This window comes from Schistocerca gregaria, chromosome 8, assembly GCF_023897955.1.
Source record: "Schistocerca gregaria isolate iqSchGreg1 chromosome 8, iqSchGreg1.2, whole genome shotgun sequence".
In the NCBI taxonomy this organism is placed as follows: domain Eukaryota; kingdom Metazoa; phylum Arthropoda; class Insecta; order Orthoptera; family Acrididae; genus Schistocerca; species Schistocerca gregaria.
This window is the reverse complement of record NC_064927.1, coordinates 163,468,322-163,491,672: the sequence shown is the minus strand read 5'-3', so window position 1 is coordinate 163,491,672 and position 23,351 is coordinate 163,468,322. Positions and strand designations below refer to the sequence as shown.

Here is a 23,351-nt window from a genome sequence, read left to right as displayed (position 1 = left end):
TTTTGTGCAAATGATGATAGTCCACACTAAGTGGTATTATTCATGAATTCAAGCATGTGCATAAATAATGCAGTAGGCCACATTTAGGAGTTTTTAGGAAACTGGAAAAATGTTAATTCCAGATAATTATTACAAAATAATAATGTAATAGATATGTATTGTTTGTGCACACAGACTGTTGAAAATACTTGGTTTTGCTTTTTAAAACTGTGCTAAACTTAGCTATTAAATAAATAAATAAATAAATAAATAAATAAATAAAAATATGAAAACAGAAAAATGCTGTAGAGCAATGGATATACAACATTATTGCAGATGAGTCTGTACTCTACCATACTGATAAGATTGTCTAGAATCCAAAAGCTGTAAGAAAGAAAATCATAGCAAGATAAAAAGTAATATTTATTGTAAACTAATTACTTTGATCTTAAAAAAGTAGGACGACACGAGTTTGTTATCAAGTTGAGACACAAATCTGGTATATTAAATTCAGTTGTCACATGGCAGGTTTTTGTAATGGTGCCTATATTTTGGCTCCATATATTTCATCATGCCCAGTAGATACCCTTTCAGCCCCTTATGAAGTTTCAGTGGTCTGTTGCAGAGCAACTGAAAACCAGAAGGCAATGAAGCAAATTTTACTTAATATTAACAACCACGTTATACTATACACTGTCTTAATTATCAAACCATGTGGCTTTTTGAAAATCAGCTCATTGGATTCTATGTCCTTCAAGTCTTCCATCATTATCTCCTGAACGGTCAGTTTTGAAGGATCAATAAAGGTATCAGCAATGACATGCTTCCATTCTGAGTGAACCATAACTTTTGACACCTACTTTATTTCCTAAATCGCTGTGGAGTCCCTGTCACAAAGTACAGAACTATGACCTGAACGTAAAATCTTTATGTATTTCTGTAAAGTACTTGCAACTGGCCATAGAATAAAAGCACAAAAACTCTACAATTACTGTTCTGCCTGACACAGAAATCAGACCATACAATCACTTTGTGTTTCATACTTTCTTCAAGTGTATCTTAATTGTTCACCACAAATCTATGCAGACAGAAAACTATTTTGGTTGAACTTCTCCATGTGGTGTGTTTTGTCTTAGGGCACAAAAACAACTGGGGTCATATGTGCCCAAGTCAAAACTATAGAACACGAAGACAGAAGAGTTAAAAGACAACTAAATGTCAATCCCGATCAACATAAGAGAAGACAGCTAAGAACAGGGACATGGAGAAAAGGCTATAAATTACACCATAGACAAACAGAGATCCAGAACTAAAAATTAAATGGCCTTTGCCATACTACTACAATGGATAAAAAGTAAAATGCAGCCGACAGCCCACACTTCATTTGCTAAAATAGCCGATAACTGAGACAGAAAACCCCAGCAGGAATGTAAATTGTTAAAAAATGGGCATTCTGACAGGAAATTGCAGATAGTTAAAACTTGGGCAAAGTGTGAACAAAGTGGTGGAGTGCCATGTAACAGATGGCAATGGCTAAAAGGGCAGTGGCCTATATGCAACTTAGGACAATGACCTCCTCCTGGAAGGAGGGTTGAGAGGTGGTCATCCAAGCTAGTGGGAGAATCTGTAGCTTATTCCCCGGAAGGGAGGACCAATGATGATGCCAAAGTGACACCACCTCCTGACAGGTGGCAATGCAGAGATGATCAGAGGGAACATAGGAACTGGTGGACTGAGGTACGAGGACAGTAGTGTCAGCAGCCTTGTTTCCTGGCAGACTGACAACCAAGAACCCACATAAACATCACAGTGGCTCCAGCAAGAGTGAGCAACTGGCAGTTTTCCTGGAGCCATTGCAGTAAGGAATGGGCAGTGTACAGTGAACAGAGACTTTAAAGGGTGCTGAAAGTGTCTGAGCAGAGGACAATTGAAAAGCCTGTGTCATCAGATGTACTCCGTGGCCTGATACAGGGTGAAGAGCTCAGCTGTAAATACTGAGCAGTGTGCTGGAAGCTGATACCAAAAAATGTTGGCACCAATTAAAAAAACAGACAATGTCTGAAGGGATACCACAATCACTGGTTATACAATGTTACCTATAATCTGTCTTGATTGCAAAAATGTTTTTTCACATGACCGGTTTCAGTTCCTCTAGAACCATCTGCAATTTTGGTTACAGGAGTAACGCGTCCACACACAGCAACCGTCACATGCAGTCTCAGTCATATCCAAGAGCAAGAAGAGCACTTTTGCTCTCTTCTGTTGATGTGAAGATGCACAAGATGTCTTCTTCACTGCAACAGGAACTGCTGCCTCTTCTAATTTGAAGTCAGGCTTTGTGGGTGATAATGCAACCATATAATCATTGCAGTGATTCTAGCAATGTCGATCATATTATAGAAGAGTACAAGAGGCCAGTGCTTTGTGTTTCATTTCACGCTATAGGTGCCCACAAGTTGATGCAAGGTGTCAACACCCCCCTTATGTTTGTTGTAATGCTCTATTACTTCTGGCTTCTTATCGTGACCAACTGCAGTTCATGATGAGTGAAGAGGAGAGAAAAGTATAACTGTTGATAACTACTTTGGTGCACATGATACTAGTGATATGGAATCAGAGAATCCAAACGCAGAGGAATTTACTTCTCTCAAACGATGTGGCTGCATCTCCTTAGGAATTTCAATTTTGTTTTTCCTTTGAGTTCCGAAATAGGTGGTTTTCACTGCCAGCAATTCTCTCACTCTAAGTACGCTACTGAAAAAATTTTCAGCTATAATATTGTGGCCCTTATTCAACCATTTTGAAATTAGATCTCCTATGACACTAGAGCCATGATTTACTTCTCTCTGTTAACCAGGATGTTTTCCCAAGTAAATCTGTCCATTCAGTGGAAATGCATTTCTAATACTGTAGGCCCACCATATTTTTATACCATATTCAGCAGGCTTGATTATCATGTATTGTCGAAGTGGACATTTCCCTCTAAACGCAACAAGCTGTTCAACAATTATGTCAAAGCCTGGACTGTATAGGAAGAAAGTTGTGAAATGAACGTTTCCCATATGTCTCTAAATGCAGCTAATTTATCATAAATACTACGATCTTCTCTTGCTTCCTTATTGTCATATCTGAGAAAAAGTGTGATAGCTTGAAACCTTTTTAGGCGCATTCTTGCTCTGAAAATAGGCCTGCCATCTTCTTCATTCCATTGTTCACTCAAGTCCGCCCTCCCTGATTTGTAAGCTCCAGAAGATATAAGCAAACCAATGTACGCCTCCGTTCTTCTGGATCTAGTCCCTTACTTACCTTAGTTGTACCCCAAGTATAATCTCTATTCCACATTTTGTACACTCGCTTAGCCTCTTTGTTATTTTCCCTTACCAAAACGATCATTTTATTTCCAGAGTAATTAGGAGCTTTAGGACTTCTTTTAGTGAACTAGGTGGTACCACTTTAGGACCAAGTTTATCATTAATTATATTATGAGATGAAATTTGGCACTTAGATGGAAGCTCTTTGCACCAAATCATTCCATTTTTTCCAATGAAATAATTTTTTGTAGTGTTGTCATTAGTTACACTTACATCATTGTCACTGTGAATGACATCTTCAATATCTTCCCCTTCCTCTTACATCACTGCCTTCCTTCTCTTCACTATCTAAGGCCACTATTCATCATCATTAAGGTCATAAATACTTTCATTATCGACATCTGAATCATCCTACATCTGAAGAAGAATCTTCTCAGTTTCTTCACCCCAAACAAGTTTTCCATCAACCCTAAACAAAAAATTAATCATATATTTAGATTCTAACCTAAGTTATACGAAAATAGTTTTTCCTACAGTTCCCATAGTTTTCATATTTTGAATTGGTTATGTTATAATGAACAGACATTTCTTTCTTTATATGAGTAACATCATACATGTATGCAAAAGATTTGAAAACAAATATTGTGGTTACGTAATAATGTTGGCCATCATCCACTTCCCTGGCATCAAGAATGCCGTCTGAAGCTTAACAACTGAGTAACCTTCATTGTTAATAAGTTCTGCCAACTTCAGCCATTTTCTGGAAACAATGAGTCAGTTAAACCAGCTTGGTTCTTTGAAGACCTCAAGTGCCCATTTTCGTCGATTCTTTAACTAAGTCGTCATAAATGAAGGAAATAGTTCTTTGACGGTATTTCTGCATAGTAGTCATATAGATCGTAACTACGAGAGAGGTGTCAGGGACCACGAGCGTTGCAGGTCCAGTAAATAATGAAGTGCAAGAAGTGTAAGTGGTATAGGGTCGCGAAAGACCCCACGTGCCCAGCGGAGGGTTAAGTATTAAATATTCTGTACATCAAAAAACTAGCAGTCTACCTATCCCCCTTCGAACAGGAAGTGAAAGGTAACCGATGCATGAGCACTCTTGGCGATAACCACTTTGCTAACAGTGGCAACTGCATGTCAGTGGCACAATAAAAGGTGTCCGATGGGTGCGTCACGTACCGGATTTGTCCTGAACACTTACTGTCGACTTCTCTCTTTCATTTCTGACAACGCCAGCGACCTATCAGTTTTAGTGTCAAAATTGCGTGGTGAAGCTAAACGTTGCCGTTTCTGCTGGTATCCAAGTGCCGATTATGTTAGCGTTTGCCGGCCGTGGTGGTCTCGCGGTTCTAGGCGCGCAGTCCGGAGCCGTGCGACTGCTATGGTCGCAGGTTCGAACCCTGTCTCGGGCATGGATGTGTGTGATGTCCTTAGGTTAGTTAGGTTTAAGTAGTTCTAAGTTCTAGGGGACTGATGACCACAGCAGTTGAGTCCCATAGTGCTCAGAGCCATATGTTAGCGTTTCCCCTTACACGGCTCCGCCGACCACAGAGACCAATCTTGTCATTCAGATTTTTGTTCATCACTTTCAACAACAGTTTTTGAAGACTGCCGATGTGAAGAAACGGCACACTAGTTGCGTTAAAATAGTTTCTTAGCGTAACTGGTGTACCATTTCTTCACGTCGGTAATCTTGTTATTCCATCCACACCTCAACCCTCAGTGCAGTCGGACTGCCTCTTATGTGCCATATTTACCAGTCTTCACACAGTCGAAGAGAAAAAATGATCGTGATGAAAGCTCAGAATTCTGAATGTCTCCTCCGAAAATGACTCCGAACATGTGAACCAAACGTCTTAGATCTCCTAGCAGCAAACACACATGAACGTATCGAATCGGTTAAAGTAGAGCAAGGTATCAGTGATATGGTTGTGACAACAGCTAGGACAATGGGTTACAAGTAAGGTTAAGAAAATATTTTTGCTTGCCAAGAGTGACAGGATACAAATTGCAGAGTTTCTCACTTATCAGTATCAAATATTCAGTGCTAAGAATGAAGACATAGAACACAAATGGCAAAAATTCAAAATCATCGTTCAATATACCTTAGACAAGTATCTTCCCAGGCAGTTCTTAAGAGATGGGAAAGACCAACAGTGGGTTAACGGCCACGTTATGAAACTGCAACGTTAAACAGAGAAGTCAAAACCTAGCTGACAAACAAAAGCTGAACGAAGCGGAAATGAGCTTCAGGAGAACAATGGGATAGGTGTTCAGTGACTGGAAGTAAAATTTTTCCATCTGATCTGACTAAAAATTTTAAGTAGCTTGGGTCTTACATAAAATCAGTAAGCGGTTCGAACCTTCTATTCATTCATTCAGTGACCATATTGGCTCAGAAACGGAAGATAACAGGGAGAAGGCCAAAATAACGAATTCAATCTTCCGAAACTATTTCACCGCGGAAGATCTAACATGGTGCCTTCTTGCAACCATCTTACAAACGTAGAAATGGCAAATATTTAGATAACTGATCGCGGAATAGAAAAGCAAAGTAGGGCAAAGATATTTAGACTAGATTAGATACCTGTAAGATTCCACAAAGAATATGCGAAATAATTTGCTCCCCTTCCAGCAGAAGCACTATGTGATGGAAAGTATCCGGACACCCCAAAAAACATACGATTTTTTATTAGGTGCATTGTGCTGCCACCTACTGCCAGGTACCATATCAGCGACCTCAGTAATCATTAGACATCGTGAGAGAACAGAACGGGGCGCTCCGCGAAACTCACGTACTTCGGCAATGGTCGGGTGATTGTACGTCACTTGTATCATGCGTCTGTACGCGAGATTTCCACACTCCTGAACATCCCTAGGTCCACTGTTCCCGACGAGATAGCGAAGTGGAAACGTGAAGGGACAGCACAAAAGCGTACAGGCTGACCTCGTCCGTTGACTGACAGACCGCCGTCAGTTGAAAAGGGTCGTAATGTTTAATAGGCAGACATCTATCCAGACCATCACACAGGTATTCCGGACTGCATCAGGATCCACTGCAAGTACTACGACAGTTAGGCAGGAGGTGAGAAAACTTGGATTTCATGGTCGAGCGGCTGCTCATTCGCCACACATCACGCCGGTAAATGCCAAACGACGCCTTGCCTTGTGTAAGGAGCGTAAACATTGGACGACTGAACAGTGGAAAAACGTTGTGTGGAGTGACAAATCACGGTACAAAATGTGGCGACCCAATGGCAGGATGTGGGTATGGCAAATGCCCGATGAACGTCATCTGCCAGCGTGTGTAATGCCAACAGTAAATTTCGGCTGTGGTATTGTGTAGTCGTGTTTCTCATGGAGGGGGTCTTGCACCCCTTGTTGTTTTGCGTGGCACTATCACAGCAAGGCCTACATTGATGTTTTATGCACCTTCTTGCTTCCCACTGTTAAAGAGAAATTCGGGGATGGCGATTGCATCTTTCAACACGATCGAGCAACTGTTCATTATGCACGGCCTATGCCGGAGTGGTTACACGACAATAACTTCCCTGTAATGGACTGGCCTGCACACAGCCCTGACCTGAATCCTGTAGAACACCACTCTGTGTCAGGCCTCACCGACCGACATCGATAGCTCTCCTCAGTGGAGCACTCCGTGAAGAATGAGTTGCCATTCCCCAAGAAACCTTCCAGCATCTGACTGAACGTGTACCTGCGAGAGTGGAACCTGCCATCAAGGCTAAGGGTGGGCCAACACCATGTTGAATTCCAGCATTAGCGATGGAGGGCGACACGAACTTGTACGTCATTTTCAGCCAGGTGTCCGGATACTTTTGATCACATAGTGTATATCGTAGGTCGCTGGAGCAACGAAGGATATATGGGAAAAGCGCAAGCTGTTCCCACATTCAAGAAGGTTAAGACGCACATAATTATTGGCAGATATCGTTATCGTCAATCCGTCGAATTTTGGAATAGGTTTTATACTGAGTAATTTTGACGGTTTCGGAGAGCTAAAATGTCCTCTATAAAAATTAACATCGATTCCACCGACAGAGACCTTGTGAAATTCAGCTCGGTTGTTTCCTCTGAGATGCATATCGCTTTAGACAATAGCGTTCAGATGCCGTGATCCTTGACTTCAGGAAGGCACTGCGTGTAGTGAAAAAAATTGAGCTTATCGAATATCGGAGCAGTTTTGCAACTGGGTTCGAGACTTCCTTGCTGACGGAAATAAACACGTCGCTCTGAACGTAACAAAATCGACAGAAGAAAATATAATTTCCGGAATACTCCAAGGAAGTGTGATAGGGCCGTTATTGTTTACAATGTATACAAATGATCTAGTAGAAAGCTCATCAAGACTGTTCGCAGGTGACACTGTTGTCTACAAGGCAGTATCTATTTGCAGAACGGCCTCAAAGGATTGATGAATGATACAAGTAGTGGCAGATGACCCCGAACGTAAATAAATGTAAGTATTGCGCATACACAGAAAAATAAATCCACTACTGTACAACGACATTATTGATGACAAATTTAAGAACTTTCAGCATAACAGCGTCCAAGCCAACGTACGATGGTCACAGATTCTACACCGAACTCGGTGAGGCAGCACACACAGGGTTGAGATTATTGACTTGGTACATATGTACCGTGTATTTTTTTAAAAAAATTTATGGTGTCTTGCCGTTGTAGGTGTTGATTTTAGGCTTTGACTATGACTATTTAGGCAAGCTGTTTTATATTTTTTCTAAAGAAGGCGTGGTTATCCACGTTTAAAACCTAGGTAAACACCAGGTAGTTTGTGCAATCGAGGCGGATTTTTCATAATTATTTTGATGACAAATTGCTGGAAACAGTGCCTACCGTAAATTATGTACGAGTAACGATGCAGAGCAACCTTACGTGGAAAGACAAAACAAAACAAACAGCAGGAAAAGCATATGCCAGGCAGATTCATAAGAAGAAACTCTCAAGGGTAATTCACCCACGAATGGTGTCATTACAAGGTGCCTTTCGACCGATTCTTGAGTACTGTTAATCAGTCTGGGATCCTTACGAGGTAGAAAACCAACAAAGAGCGGTGCGTTTCGTCTCTGAGTCGTTTAGTCGGCGCGAGAGCGTTACAGAATGCTCAACAATCTCTGTGGGGGGAGGGGGGGGGGGGGTCTCCGACACATATCGTTAAGTGGCTTGCGGAGTATAATGTAGAGATTTAGATTTTTGTCCAGCTCCTTAAGCGTCTGCCAAAAATGCTATCTTTCGCCATTACAGTTGTATTTTCGATTAAGATGCAATAAATAAATACGAAGTTACGTAGGTCAAAGCAATATATATACTCGTGCAAAACACAAAAATAATCTTAGATTTCAAGATGATGTAGCAGCATTAGCTGAAATGAACACAGTCTACAGAAGACCATAGATTTAGATGTTTTTGGAACTATATAATAGGAAATAGAAGACAACCGAAACCATGATACGTAATACAACACCAGCAGCAGCAAAAGTAAATTGAGTGAGAAGAACTTTAAACAAGTCGGTGGTTTTAAGTATCTAGGCAGGCTCAGCGATGAAGGATACTACAATTAAGGATGGGATATCGGACAGCGATATATCGGATAGAGTTACACTATACTTTTAACTTACACTTTTATAGCCGATTTATCAGTGGTATCGATATTTTGTGGCGATGTAGTCTACCACCACGACCACCTCCACCACCACCACCACCACCACCACCACCACCACCACCACCACCACAAAGCAACCCTTATTTCTTTTAAAAAATGGCTCTGAGCACTATGGAACTTAAATTTTGAGGTCATCAGTCCCCTAGAACTTAGAACTACTTAAACTTAACTAACGTAAGGACATCACACAAATCCATGGCCGAGGCAGGATTCGAACCTGCTACCGTAGCGGCCGCGCGGTTCAGACTGTAGCGCCTAGAACCGCTCGGCCACTCCGGACGGCCTTTTTTTTTCCAACATTGAAATATTTACATAAGGACAGTTACTACAATTTTTTGCTGTGAAGATGTCAGAGAAATTTTCAGTGCTAGTTATTTTCATAAGCACCTCTCACTGAAAAGTAATGTCGGTGGAAATATAATCCTCGAAGCCTCTTCTGTTTGTACTGTTCGTGGATAAGAAAAATGTCTCAAAAGTGATGTGTGGAAACATTTTAAACCAATATAGTAAAATAGTGAAGTGCAATTATTGTGGGAAGGTACTCCCAACTTCTGGTAACACTTCTGACAAAGCCGGACGGCTGCAGGCTAGACGAGGAAAAGAATACGAAGTGAATCCCCGATATTACTGATGTAGAAACCAGACCTCCCAGTTCCACATTCAGAGGAGTGTGTTTATATCCATGCATTCACGCTCAATCGTTTTCAAGTGTCTGGGCCACTTATTTGTCCCACTCTGTAACTTAATATAACAAAATCTAATCTGATAAAATATACATATTATTAATTCAATAATAAAAGAAATTATTACGTTTTTAGATATGGAATTTTCCCTGTGGAGTGGCCGTCAAAATATTGTCCAGGGAACGTGGAAGATAAAACGAGAGAATAACTAGACACAGAGACTTTCCCAGAATTATCACTATTTGCAAATTCCACACCCTAGACAGTTAGGAGATAACCCATTCACTATTTGGAGGGTAATGTCTCAACACAGTTCCAGTCTATATCTGACACCTAGGAAATTTAATTCCAGCAGAAAGACAATTTGCAAAAGGTGGTGAAATGAGTTCTGCTCAGAGAAGTAGGTTAAAAGCAAACATGGTGACAAAGTAACTTTTTAAAATTTACTTAGAAAATACATTTTGGAACTGATTTTTCCTCGATCAGATTATTTGTATTTTGTCTGATTTTTTGTAATGATTTTTTTCTATTTTATCATACCGTAGTATAATTTGTTATTTTTGTATAATTTCTCTATTTGTATGTAACATAATGTATAATTAAATGTGGTTTTCCTTAATTTTTTTATTAATTCGCAAACCCCCCCCCCCCCCCCTAGTTTAACACATTTCGTGCAATCATAATTACACTCTGAATCCAAAAATTAACTTTTTGTCAACGACATATCGAAGAAAAGATATTTTTCATTCCATTAACTATCGATATCGGTTTTAGAGCGACAATAATCGTTTCCATAGCTATTTATCTACTGATGTCTCATCCCTGCCGACAATGCAGTTAACGCCGTTTAATAATAAGTGCGGTTGGCAACTAATATCTCCAAATCACCTAGGCACGAAGTCTCCCGACTGCCAGTGTTCAGAATCAGTGAGTCCGCGTGTCAAGTTGTGTTTCCCATATAGTATATCTTTCATCAAAACTTAGGAAATGCCATACTGGATTAAACTGTTTGTAGTTTAAGCCCATATACACTCCTGGAAATGGAAAAAAGAACACATTGACACCGGTGTGTCAGACCCACCATACTTGCTCCGGACACTGCGAGAGGGCTGTACAAGCAATGATCACACGCACGGCACAGCGGACACACCAGGAACCGCGGTGTTGGCCGTCGAATGGCGCTAGCTGCGCAGCATTTGTGCACCGCCGCCGTCAGTGTCAGCCAGTTTGCCGTGGCATACGGAGCTCCATCGCAGTCTTTAACACTGGTAGCATGCCGCGACAGCGTGGACGTGAACCGTATGTTCAGTTGACGGACTTTGAGCGAGGGCGTATAGTGGGCATGCGGGAGGCCGGGTGGACGTACCGCCGGATTGCTCAACACGTGGGGCGTGAGGTCTTCACAGTACATCGATGTTGTCGCCAGTGGTCGGCGGAAGGTGCACGTGCCCGTCGACCTGGGACCGGACCGCAGCGACGCACGGATGCACGCCAAGACCGTAGGATCCTACGCAGTGCCGTAGGGGACCGCACCGCCACTTCCCAGCAAATTAGGGACACTGTTGCTCCTGGGGTATCGGCGAGGACCATTCGCAACCGTCTCCATGAAGCTGGGCTACGGTCCCACACACCGTTAGGCCGTCTTCCGCTCACGCCCCAACATCGTGCAGCCCGCCTCCAGTGGTGTCGCGACAGGCGTGAATGGAGGGACGAATGGAGACGTGTCGTTTTCAGCGATGAGAGTCGCTTCTGCCTTGGTGCCAATGAGGGTCGTATGCGTGTTTGGCGCCGTGCAGGTGAGTGCCACAATCAGGACTGCATACGACCGAGGCACACAGGGCCAACACCCGGCATCATGGTGTGGGGGAGCGATCTCCTACACTGGCTGTACACCTCTGGTGATCGTCGAGGGGACACAATAGTGCACGGTACATCCAAACCGTCATCGAACCCATTGTTCTATCATTCCTAGACCGGCAAGGGAACTTGCTGTTCCAACAGGACAATGCACGTCCGCATGTATCCCGTGCCACCCAACGTGCTCTAGAAGGTGTAAGTCAACTATCCTGGCCAGCAAGATCTCCGGATCTGTTCCCCATTGAGCATGTTTGGGACTGGATGAAGCGTCGTCTCACGCGGTCTGCACATCCAGCACGAACGCTGGTCCAACTGAGGCGCCAGGTGGAAATGGCATGGCAAGCCGTTCCACAGGACTACATCCAGCAACTCTACGATCGTCTCCATGGGAGAATAGCAGCCTGCATTGCTGCGAAAGGTGCATATACACTGTACTGGTGCCGACATTGTGCATGCTCTGTTGCCTGTGTCTATGTGCCTGTGGTTCTGTCAGTGTGATCATGTGATGTATCTGACCCCAGGAATGTGTCAATAAAGTTTCCCCTTCCTGGAACAATGAATTCACGGTGTTCTTATTTCCATTTCCAGGAGTGTACATTGTAACTTATTTGCTATGAATATATGGTGTTACAGGGGGTCTGTAGACGATTCGTGTTTGGTACCATTTGTCACAATAAAATTATGGGAAACGTCATTTTGGTGGTTTAAGGCTTTTCGTATTCAAAATTGTGTGCTCTGAAAATATTCAATTTCAAGGCACAGGCTCATCGAAGATTATAAAACAAATCGTCGTTTTTGGTAGCAGATGTCTTAACTAAATGCCAGTTAAGGGCCAAAAATAGAGCAAATTGGGGTAAAGGAGCAAACATGCTTTGGAATGTCTGAACAATTTTTTTATAAAATGCGTGAGGGTACATCGTTCAATCCATGGACAAGTCCACAAGAGGCTTCCCGATTTTCCCCCCTGATCTTCGGGGATCGTTAACAAAGATAAAACAGCCATTTTACACAGGTCATTTTAGTACATTACCCTTGTGTTTGTACGCCAGACGTAGCTGACAACTGCCATTGGAGAGCGCTGTCGTAAATCACATTGTGGAGCACGCTGTGTGTGATGTGCCCGCTCGTTCCTGGGCACGCAATAACCACGTTTGGCGTTTTTCAAGGCGATAAACACGTCCTGTATGACTAAGGATGGGCTTAAGGCCTGGAGAAGAGTGCTAAAGATCTCATGGACAGACTTTTTTTACCAATGAAGTATTCTTCAATAACGTTGATGAGTCAAGATCCTAGTGGAGGAATATTAAAGAACAGAGGGAGAAAAACCTATGGATAAATTGCATAGTATCGATAATAATCAGCTGCGGCGTGAAACTCATCTTCTGAACCTCAGCTCATTCCGTACAAGTGTTTTTCAATTGTCATGCGAACCGCGAGACATGTTACGTTTCGCAGCGAACGACTAAATAGTGTTGAGATTTCACGACAAACGGCTCTTGGTACACTTGTTATTAATCAATATCCGTTGTGTGCTCTGGCTTTCTTCGCTTGTTACGGAACCGGAGCAGGATGTGAGACCGGTTTGCAATGGATTTCCTTTTTTCGCTAGGGCCGGGAGAGATGGTGGGGGTAGGCCGAAGGGGGGGGGGGGGGAGGCTGGAATCTGCTGCCCCTCACTGAGGGCGGCCTTGAAATTTCAAATTCCTCTTGGAGTAAAACGTTGGTCCGTTCACTTCGCCGCCGCACCAGACAGACAAAAGCACTACATTTCTGATTTCCGGAAGTACGGCTCGCCGAACAGACCTTCTCAGTTTTAGAATAAGCCACGACTCATACGACGCGACGTAAATATATTAATACAACATATTGCCCTTTCACGTGGAAAGTCAGATAACATAAGACATACTTGTAAAAACACTGAGTTAAAGCGACTTGGGGAAGATAGGGAGAAAGGGGGGACGTGATATGCTGTCGACCAATCGATGGATTGAGAGCAAAAGTTATGAAGTTATTAGGAAGATGTGAACAAAACATCGTTGTTTTACGAGAAGCCTTGTTGGAGAGCCCTTCGGAATCAGGAATTCCTCAAAAAACAGTGTGGCGCATCTTGAAACACTATCTTGGGATGAGACCATACCACATTCAAGTCGCCCAAGCTTTAACATTGATGCAGAAACGTAAGTTGGTGGAATGCTGACACGTTTTAGCTGGAATGGCGAATATCATACAGAATATTCTGAATGTAATGCTTTCATAGATGGAATCACTTTTCACAAACCGGATTTGTGAACTGACATAACACGATTTTTAGGGTCTCCGAAAACTAACGAGTCATTCGGTAGCACGAACGTGAGTCCCTCAAAGTGAATGTTTGGCGAGTTGTGACCGTCTCTGGTAATTGGACGCTACATTTTTGATACACGAAGAGTAACATCTGGCGTTTACTTACAGATGTTGCAGCAAAAAAAATCACTGACGCCGTGCAGCTATTTCCAAGAAGATGTGGCTCCAGTGCTCTGGGATTGTGCTATTAGAGACTAACTTGGTGCTACGTTTCCAGGTAGACGTTGGTCGTGATGGACCATTGGGCGTACCTCCACATCTCCTGTCTCAACACCATACGATTTGTCGTTAAAGAAGCGTGTTTACAGTAGGAAAGTTCGCAACATCAGTGGCCTGGGAGACTGTATACGGGTTATGATATCATCCATTCCCAGTGAAATATGTGTACGGGCTCTAAATGCTGATGTTAATGGTTGGTTTTTATTTGTTGTAAGTGATGACGAACAGTTTGAATTCGCAGGTATTTAGTACTTGCAGCATATCACTTAACACATTCATTGTATTTTGTTTACAGAGGAAGTTAATAAATTGTTTCTGCCATTTGAGTGTTAACATAATTTTGGCTAATCCTGTATATTCGGGCCCCAAGAGGCTATCCAAATAATGAACATCCAAAGCCGAAAGTTACTTATCTTGTATTGGTCCACTGCTAAGCACGGAAACGCCGATGCGTTGTCCCGATTGCCTGTTGCTGAGGATAGGGCATTCGGTTCCTCCGAACTTGCTTGCATGTTCATTGATTCGGAAACCGATGACGTGGTCGAATCGTTCCCGATCGATTTTAGTCGTGTAGCTACAGCCACAACTGCCGACCCTGTCCTTGCTACCGTTTTGCGTTTCGGTGCTGCGCAATGGCCCTTGTCAAAGTCACGGATCGGGGACCCGTTGGTTCGCCGATTTTTTGCTAACGAGGAGAGAATTTTTGTTCGACATGGTGTTTTGCTTTTGCGTTCTGATAATGATCAGTCCAGGGTCGTGGTACCACGTTCGTTACAGTCCTCTGTCTTAAAGCTTCTCCACAAAGGACATTGGGTTACAGTGAGAACGAAACAACTTGCTCGTCAGCACTGTACTTGGTTCGGAATCGATGCCGCGATTACATATATGTGCTCTTCTTGCATGGTGTGTGCCAAACAACAATCAGCACCATCGAGGAAATTCTTTGCATGGCCAAAAGCCATTTTCCCTGGGCAACGCTTACACATCGAATTTGCTGGTCCATTCTGGAATGCTCCATGGTTGGTTGTGATAGATTCATTCAGTAATTTTCCTTTTGTTGTCCGGATGTCTTCCACGACATCATCCGCCACCATCCAAGCGTTATCTGCCATCTTTTGCTTTGAAGGTCTTCCACAGACAATTGTTTCCGACAATGGCCCACAATTCATGTCCGCAGAATTTCAGTCATTCTGCAAGGCCAATGGTATTCAACATCTGACGTCCGCGCCGTTTTCGCCACAGTCAAACGGTGCCGCTGAACGATTGGTCAGTACTTTCAAGTCACAGATGTTGAAGTTGAAAGAGTCGCATTCTCGGGAGGTCGCGTTATTGCTCTTTTTGTGCTCGTATCGCTCTCAGCCACGAGATGGTCGCTCGCTGGCTGAGTTGCTCCACGGTCGCCCTCATCGTACCTCGATGTCTTTGCTACATCCGCCGCATCAGGTTCCTGTGCAGCCACAGACACCTGCTTTTGCCCCAGGCGACGTTGTCTACTATCGCCACTATCGAGGTTCACGGCGTTGGCTCGAAGGGCGCATTCTCCGCTGCCTCGGACGCGCTATGTATCTGGTTTTGGGTGCCTCTGGTGAGGTGCGTCGGCATCTCAATCAGCTACGCCTCTGTCGTCGCACGGGATCTGCCGCTCGCCGTCTGCTTTCAGCCACGGTGCCGTCCGGTCAGCGCCCTGGGGACCCATCTACTGGCTCGCCTCAGGCCCAGGTGTTACCGACGCTGCCTTTCATTTTGCCCCATGGCGACGCGGCGGCGCCGCCGCCGCCGCCGCCGCCGCCTCCTGTTCTCGCAGTGGACGCGTCGCTGCAACCGCCGGGCGCCTCGCTCCTCCCTGGGTCACGCGCCGCCGATCACTTCCCGTGACCAGTTGTCCTCCGACACAGAACTCTTGCCCGCTCCGGACCATATGTCGTCTTCGCCCGTCGGGTGCCCCAGCCCGATGTAGGTCGACCCTTCGGCCACTCCAGTCTCTCTACGGGCGCATACGCCGCATGTTGGCGTGCACCCTGGAGCAGGTTTTCAGGCGTTCCCTAGCTCCTCGCGCTCCGAATGGCAGGGTGCGGGTGGCACAGCCTCGCCTGTTGTTATGCTCCCCACCTCGTCGCATACGTCAACATGGGGTCCTCCCCACGGCGGGTGGGGGCCTTTATACCACAACCGTCCGCCGATTTGCGGGGGAGGAATGTGATGTCACCGTCAGACACCACACTTGCTAGGTGGTAGCCTTTAAATCGGCCGCGGTCCGTTAGTATACGTCGGACCCTCGTGTAGCCACTATCAGTGATTGCAGACCGAGCGCCGCCACACGGCAGGTCTAGTGTAGAGACACTCCCTAGCACTCGCCCCAGATGTACAGCCGACTTTGCTAGCGATGGTTCACTGTCTACATACGCTCTCATTTGCCGAGACGACAGTTTAGCATAGCCTTCAGCTACGTCATTTGCTACGACCTAGCAAGGCGCCATATTCAGTTAGTATGAAAGTATTCTGAACAGATAATATTGTGAATCATGTACCGTCAAGAGCGATGTTCATCGTTAATGGATTAAAGTTAAGTATCAAACTAATTACATCCGCTTTCTGAATTCTAATTCCTTGTCATGTTCCAGACCTCACGTCAATATAGTCCTTCCCTCCTCACGCCAGCCTGCGTGAGCTAAAACGCGTGCATTTCGGTCTCCACTCCTAAGACGGTGTTGGCTCTTCTGCCAACACAACAACTTATTTTATATTCGTCGTTAATTTGAAATATGGTTACAAGAAGAGAATGCATTTTGTCATATTCGTAATTTCTTTATCAATATGAATGTTTAAGACACTTATGAAGCCTCCGTGTTCCAGCAGAAGCCAAGACGCGGTATTTAGTTTTCAGTATTATTTCAAATCCTTCACAAAGTCAGCTCACTCGTGATATTTATCTCCTCTCTCTCTCTCTCTCTCTCTCTCTCTCTCGACTCTGAAAGACCATGCATGGTACCAGTCTTTTTCCACCACCCTTCTTTTATACTAATTTGTCTTCTGAATAAAAAATGAAAATGGTCATTGTTCTGAATTGTGAGAAGGACGTTCTGAAGACAATATTAGGATATCCGCATATAAATCTATCACATTCCATAAATAGTTGTTACACATCAGTAATGGAACTGAACAGTTCGTTTCTAATAAGGGTATTTTTACCAGATTTGATTTTTGATTTGGTGGCAAGCTCATTAATACAGATCTTTAGCAATGGAATGACAATTAACATTTTTCAACGATCCACACCTACTATTAAAGTTGTAAATTATGTGGCTGACAGGGGCACAAACCAAACGGAAGAATACAATTAATAAGTGGAATTAAATCTAATATTTGGCATCGCAAAGACCGGAGGTGGCGGTTAAGTTACTCGTTATAAATATTTTATCATACAACCACTAATACACTGGAGAGCCAAAGAAACTGGTACACCTGCCTAGCATCGTGTCGGGTACCCAAGGCCATGCAGAAGTTCCGCAACACGACGTGGCATGGGCTGGAGGGAAGTGACACCATGAACCTGCTGGGCAGTCCATAAATCTACATCTACATACATGCTCCGCAATCCACCATACGGAGCGTGGCGCAGGGTACCTCGTACCACAATTAGCATGTTCGCTCTCTGTTCCACTCCCAAACAGAACGAGGGAAAAATGATTGCCTACATGCCTCTGTACGAGCCCTAATCTCTTATCTTTGTGGTCTTTCCACGAAATATAAGTTGGCGGCAATAAAATTGTACTGCAGTCAGTCTCAAATGCTGGTTCTCTAAATTTCCTCAGTAGCGATTCACGAAAAGAACACCTTTCCTCCAGAGACCCCCACCGGAGTTCCTGAAGCATTTCCGTAACACTCGCGTGATGATCAAACCTACCACTGACAAATCTAGTAGCCCGCCTCTGAATTATTTCTATGTCCTCCCTCAATCTGACCTGATAGGGATCCCAAATGCTCAAGCAGTACTCAAGAATAGGACGTATTAGTGTTTTATAAGCGGTCTCCTTTATAGATGAACCACACCTTCCCAAAATTCTACCAATGAACCGAAGACGACTATCCGCCTTCCCCACAACTGCCATTACATGCTTGTTCCACTTCGTATCGCTCTGCAGTGTTACGCCCAAATATTTAATCGACGTGACTGTCAAGCGCTACACTACTAATGGAGTATTCAAACATTACGGGATTATTTTTCCTATTATCTGCATTAATTTACATTTATCTATATTTATAGTTAGCTGCCATTCTTTACACCAATCACAAATCCTGTCTAAGTATCATCCTACTGTCACTCAACGACGACACCTTCCCGTACACCACAGCATCATCAGCAAGCAGCCGCACATTGCTATCCACCCTATCCAAAAGATCATTTTTGTAGACAGAAAACAAAAGCGGACCTACCACACTTCCCTGAGGCACTCCAGATGATACCCTCACCTCCGATGAACATTCACTATCGAGGACAACATACTCCGTAGGAGATCTCTTCTGAGCAGCACGTTGCAACGCATCCCAGACATGCTCAATAATGTTCATGTCTGGGGAGTTTGATGACCAGCGGGAGTGTTTAAACGCAGAAGAGTGTTCCTGGAGCCACTCTAGCAATTCTGGACGTGTGGGGTGTCGCACTGGCCTGCTGGAATTTCCCAAGTCAGTCGGAATGCACACTGGACACGAATGGATGCATATGATCAGAGCGGACGCTTAAGTACGTGTCACCTGTCAGAATCCTATCTAGATTTATCAGGAATTCCATATCATTCCAACTGCACACGCCTCTACAAACTTTAATAGTGCCCTGCTGCAGAGGCCATGGATTCACAAGACTGTCTCCGTACACGGATCCGCTCGATACAGTTTGAAACGAGACTTGCAACATGTTTCCAGTCATAAACAGTCCAATGTCGGTATTGACGGGCCCAGGCGAGGCGTAAAGCTTGGTGTCGTGCAGTCATCAAGGGTACACGAGTGGGCCTTCGGCTCCGAAAGCTCATACCGAGCTTAGGACATGAATTCATCGTCTTACTTCAAAAAGGGCAGTACCAGATTCTTGCTCCGCCTACGCATATTGTCGCACATCCCCCACAGCATTGCCTCCTTTAGGCGGTAAATACCAACACCGACTCAAAGGCGCTTGTTCGTGACGTCACGTCAGCTAGGCACGGCGAAGGCCAGGTCTGTTGCAGGCATACTTATAATGGTGGTGTCTCCCTCTCTGACACAGGAAAATGTGGAACTATTGGCGGTAGCTGACCAACACACATTGTTCTGAGGGATTTCTGCAACCAATTAATTGTGCAACTCATTACACTTCTTAACAAATAGTGTACTCCTGAACTTAAATTTCCACCTGTTTTAAGGATTGATATACAAAAACAACTTCATGGTCCAGCAGCAACAGAATTCGTGCTTCTTTACCTTATTTGTAAATCTGAGGAAGTTACGTATGTACTGGGTTGCTTTTACTAGAAAATGGGAACATATTGGTGCTCTTCTTTAGTTATCTTGGTTGACTATGGGGTGAGGAGCACTGAATGTTAATGAAATATCTTGCGATTGTACACGTTGGGGGAGGGAGTGGGGGACAGAAGAAGAGGCAAAAGAGAGGTACTTGTTTTATCAAATAAAATTTTTTTATCTTATAAAGTTTCTCCTTTCAGGTGCAAGAGGGGATATTTATCTTTTCTAATGTGCATGTTTAAAAAAGTTTAAGCTCAGCAGTATTTTCGATGTATGAAGCTATTTTGTTTCCTGTTTAGAATTCCTTTCGTTAAAAACGACTGTAATCTAATGACTGGCAGCAGTTGGACATTTACACATGTAAATTAGTTCACATTTCCAGTGACGATGTCAAACGATAATAAATAAATAAATAAAACGAGTTCATTGTAAGGGGGTTGGGGTAAGTTTCGATAACAATATGGATCAAGTAAATATAGTTTCTTTAATGTAAAATTTCCGAAGTTTGCAATGGGGCAAAGCATCTTCCCATATCATCTACGTTTGTTTCGACAGGATTCAGTAATACAGAACTATGATCTTCATTTGTAGTTTTACTGTAGTAAGAAAATCTTTCATCTAAATAAAACTGCAGAATGCAAAACAATACCGAACAGTTTGTCCAAAAATAGGAGATTTATAGTGATAAGCACGCCCAGGCGTTTCTGCCTGCAAGAGACCTGGCGTTCGCCGTGCCTAGCTGACGTGACGTCACCAACAAGCGCCGAGGCCTTCCTTTGAGTCGGTGTTGTGAATACCCATCGCATCAGCTATCCCTCCGTGCATCACTAGCTCGTAAACTCACGTACAGCCTTACGGAAGCAAAGCTTTGGAGGATGTGCGATGAAACTGATAGGCAGAGCAAGAAACTGTTGTTACTATTTTTAAAGGAAATTTTTTTTTAGTATTTTGATCTTGAGTGCCCTGAAGGTGCTTTTTATATAGGATTAACTTTGACAGCCAGATGAGTTTGACTCTTCAAATGCGTTGCTGTGGATTATGTTCCTAATATTATCGGTTGTATGCTAAAACATTTATAAAAATAAAATTGAAAAGCGATAGAGGTACTTTTCGAGATTAAAAAATAAGATTTTTACATGATTTATCCAGATGGTGAGAGGGGGAGGGGGATTGTTTATGCCCAACTCTGGATAAAATTGTTATATAGTGATGTTTGGATTCCGTAGAAATGTTGTAACACATGAGGCAATACTGACCCTTCGACTTATCTTAGAAGAAAGATTAAGGAAAGGCAAACCTACGTTTCTAGCATTTGTAGACTTAGAGAAAGCTTTTGACAATGTTGATTGGAATACTCTCTTTCAACTTCTGAAGGTGGCAGGGGTAAAATACAGAGAGCTAAAGGCTATTTACAATTTGTACAGAAAGCAGATGGCAGTTATAAGAGTCGAGGGGCATTAAAGGGTATATTGAGCGAGCATGAAGGAAACAAAAGAAAAATTCGGAGTAGGAACTAAAATCCATGGAGAAGAAATAAAAACTGAGGTTTGCCGATTAAATTGTGGTTGTCAGAGACAGCAAAGGACCTGGAAGAGCAGTTGAACAGAACGGACAATGTCTTGAGAGGAGGATACAAGATGAACATCAACAAAAGCAAAACGAGGATAATGGAATGTAGTCGAATTAAGTCGGATGATGATGACAGAATAAGATTAGGAAATTAGATACTTAAAGTAGCAAAGGAGTTTTGCTATTTGGGGTACAAAATAACTGATGATGATCGAAGTAGAGAGGATATAAAATGTAGACTGGCAATGGCAAGGAAAGCCTTTCTGAAGAACAGAAATTTGTTAACATCGAGTATAGATTCAAGCGTCAGGAAGTCGTTTGAAAGTATTTGTATGGAGTGCAGTCATGTATGGAAGTGAAACGTGTACAATAAGTAGCTTACACAAGAAGAGAATAGAAGCTTTCGAAATGTGGTGCTACAGAAGAATGCTGAAGATTAGATGGGTAGATCACATAACTAATGAGGAGGTATTGAATAGAATTGGGGAGAAGAGGAGCTTGTAGCACAACTTGACTAGATGAAAGGATCGGTTGGTAGGACATGTTCTGAGGCATCGAGGGATCACCAATTTAGTATTGGAGGGCAGTGTGGAGGGTAAAAATCGTAGAGGGAGACGAAGAGATGAATACACTAAGCAGATTCGGAAGGATGTAGGCTGCAGTAGGTACTGGGAGATGAAAAAGCTTGCACAGGATAGAGTAGCATGGAGAGCTGCATCAAACCAGTCTCAGGACTGAAGACCACAACAACAACAGTGACTTACTATGTAAAATATAATGTTGAAAACATATTTATTGTGCTCATTAAATTAATCTACCAGATTCAATCATTTTTTTTAAACTTTTCAGTTAAATTTTTGGGCTGAGTAAGTCTCAGTAATAAGTGTGTCTTTTTACAAGAAAGGACTTAACTAATATTTTCAGGTTATGAACCCTACTTACACATCACCCCCCTCTTTGAAAATCACGTTATTAATAAAACTGAGTAACATTTAACGAAATACGCATTTTTAAAATTTTTTGTGGTTGTCATGAAGTATCCACCCTTCTCCCCGCCCTCTGTCCGTTGGTAGTACGCGTTACTGAAAATGCTTTGATGCTGCTAGGCTAATTGCAGCGACGCATCAAAGTGTGTAACCTCGAGGACTGTTCGTATTACACGCCTCGGCAAACCGCAGCGCTGCTGTATACTGGATATCGGGAAGCCAGAAAGAGAGAAGAAGAAGAAGAAGAAAAAAAAAGGTAAAGGTGATACTCAGTAGGTAAGAGGCATTCCCTACACTTCATACAGGACACAGCAGAGCACCGCACGTCAGTTGATGCACGGCGCTGCATATGCTAAAACGTCACAGACTTGTGTCGTTTTTCCTTCACAGTAGTTTGCAGGTGTCAGACGTCGTCCCCTCTAGTTACAGCTCTCAAAGTTATCTACGAGGGTAATCCCAAAAGTAAGGTGTCCTATTTTTTTTATAAGTACAGAACTCTGTTTGTGATGCAGTTGGTCACACTGTTATGAAGAGTGCTTCACGCGCCGAGTGTAAACATGCGCACGCCGCCATGAGGCGCTCAGTCTTGGTTTGGCAACTGTTGAGAGTGGAGCTCCCGTAGTATGTTACCGCCAAGTGCAAATTGCGCGCAGTTATTCGGTTTTTGAACGCACAGGGTACTGCGCCGATTGAAATCCATCGCCGGTTGACGGAAGTGTATGGTGAGTCGTTCATGGATGTCAAAAATGTTCGTAAGTGGTGTAGAGAGTTTGCAACTGGTCGGACCGAAATTCACGACGAACGGGAGGCCGTCAATTTCTGGGGGACAGTGTTGAAGGTTGAGCAAAGCATGCGTGAAGATCGGCAGATCACCCTAGATGATCTCTGTACGTTTGTTCCTGAGGTTTCTCGAAGCACCGCTCACAGAATTTTAACAAACATTGAACTACCGGAAAGTGTGCGCAAGATGGGTGCCACGCCTGCTGACTGAGGACCACATGCGGCAACTAGTTGATGCTTCCCGCGCATTTCTTCACCGCCTTTCAGCCGAACAGGACAACTTTCTGGACTCAGTTGTCATGGGTGATGAAACCTGGGCATACCACTTCACACCTGAGACGAAGCAACAATCACGCCAGTGGCGGCATCCTTCTTCACCAAAGCCACGGAAATTCAAACGAACACAGTCTGCCGGTAAAGTCATGAC

The 23,351-nt window shown here is 43.5% G+C and overlaps 1 protein-coding gene across 1 annotated transcript in view; it reads right to left on the bottom strand.

Moving 5' to 3' along the window:
- Positions 1-23,351, bottom strand: part of LOC126285375 (sepiapterin reductase-like) — a 136,860-nt gene that overhangs the window by 20,909 nt on the left and 92,600 nt on the right. The window lies entirely within an intron of this gene.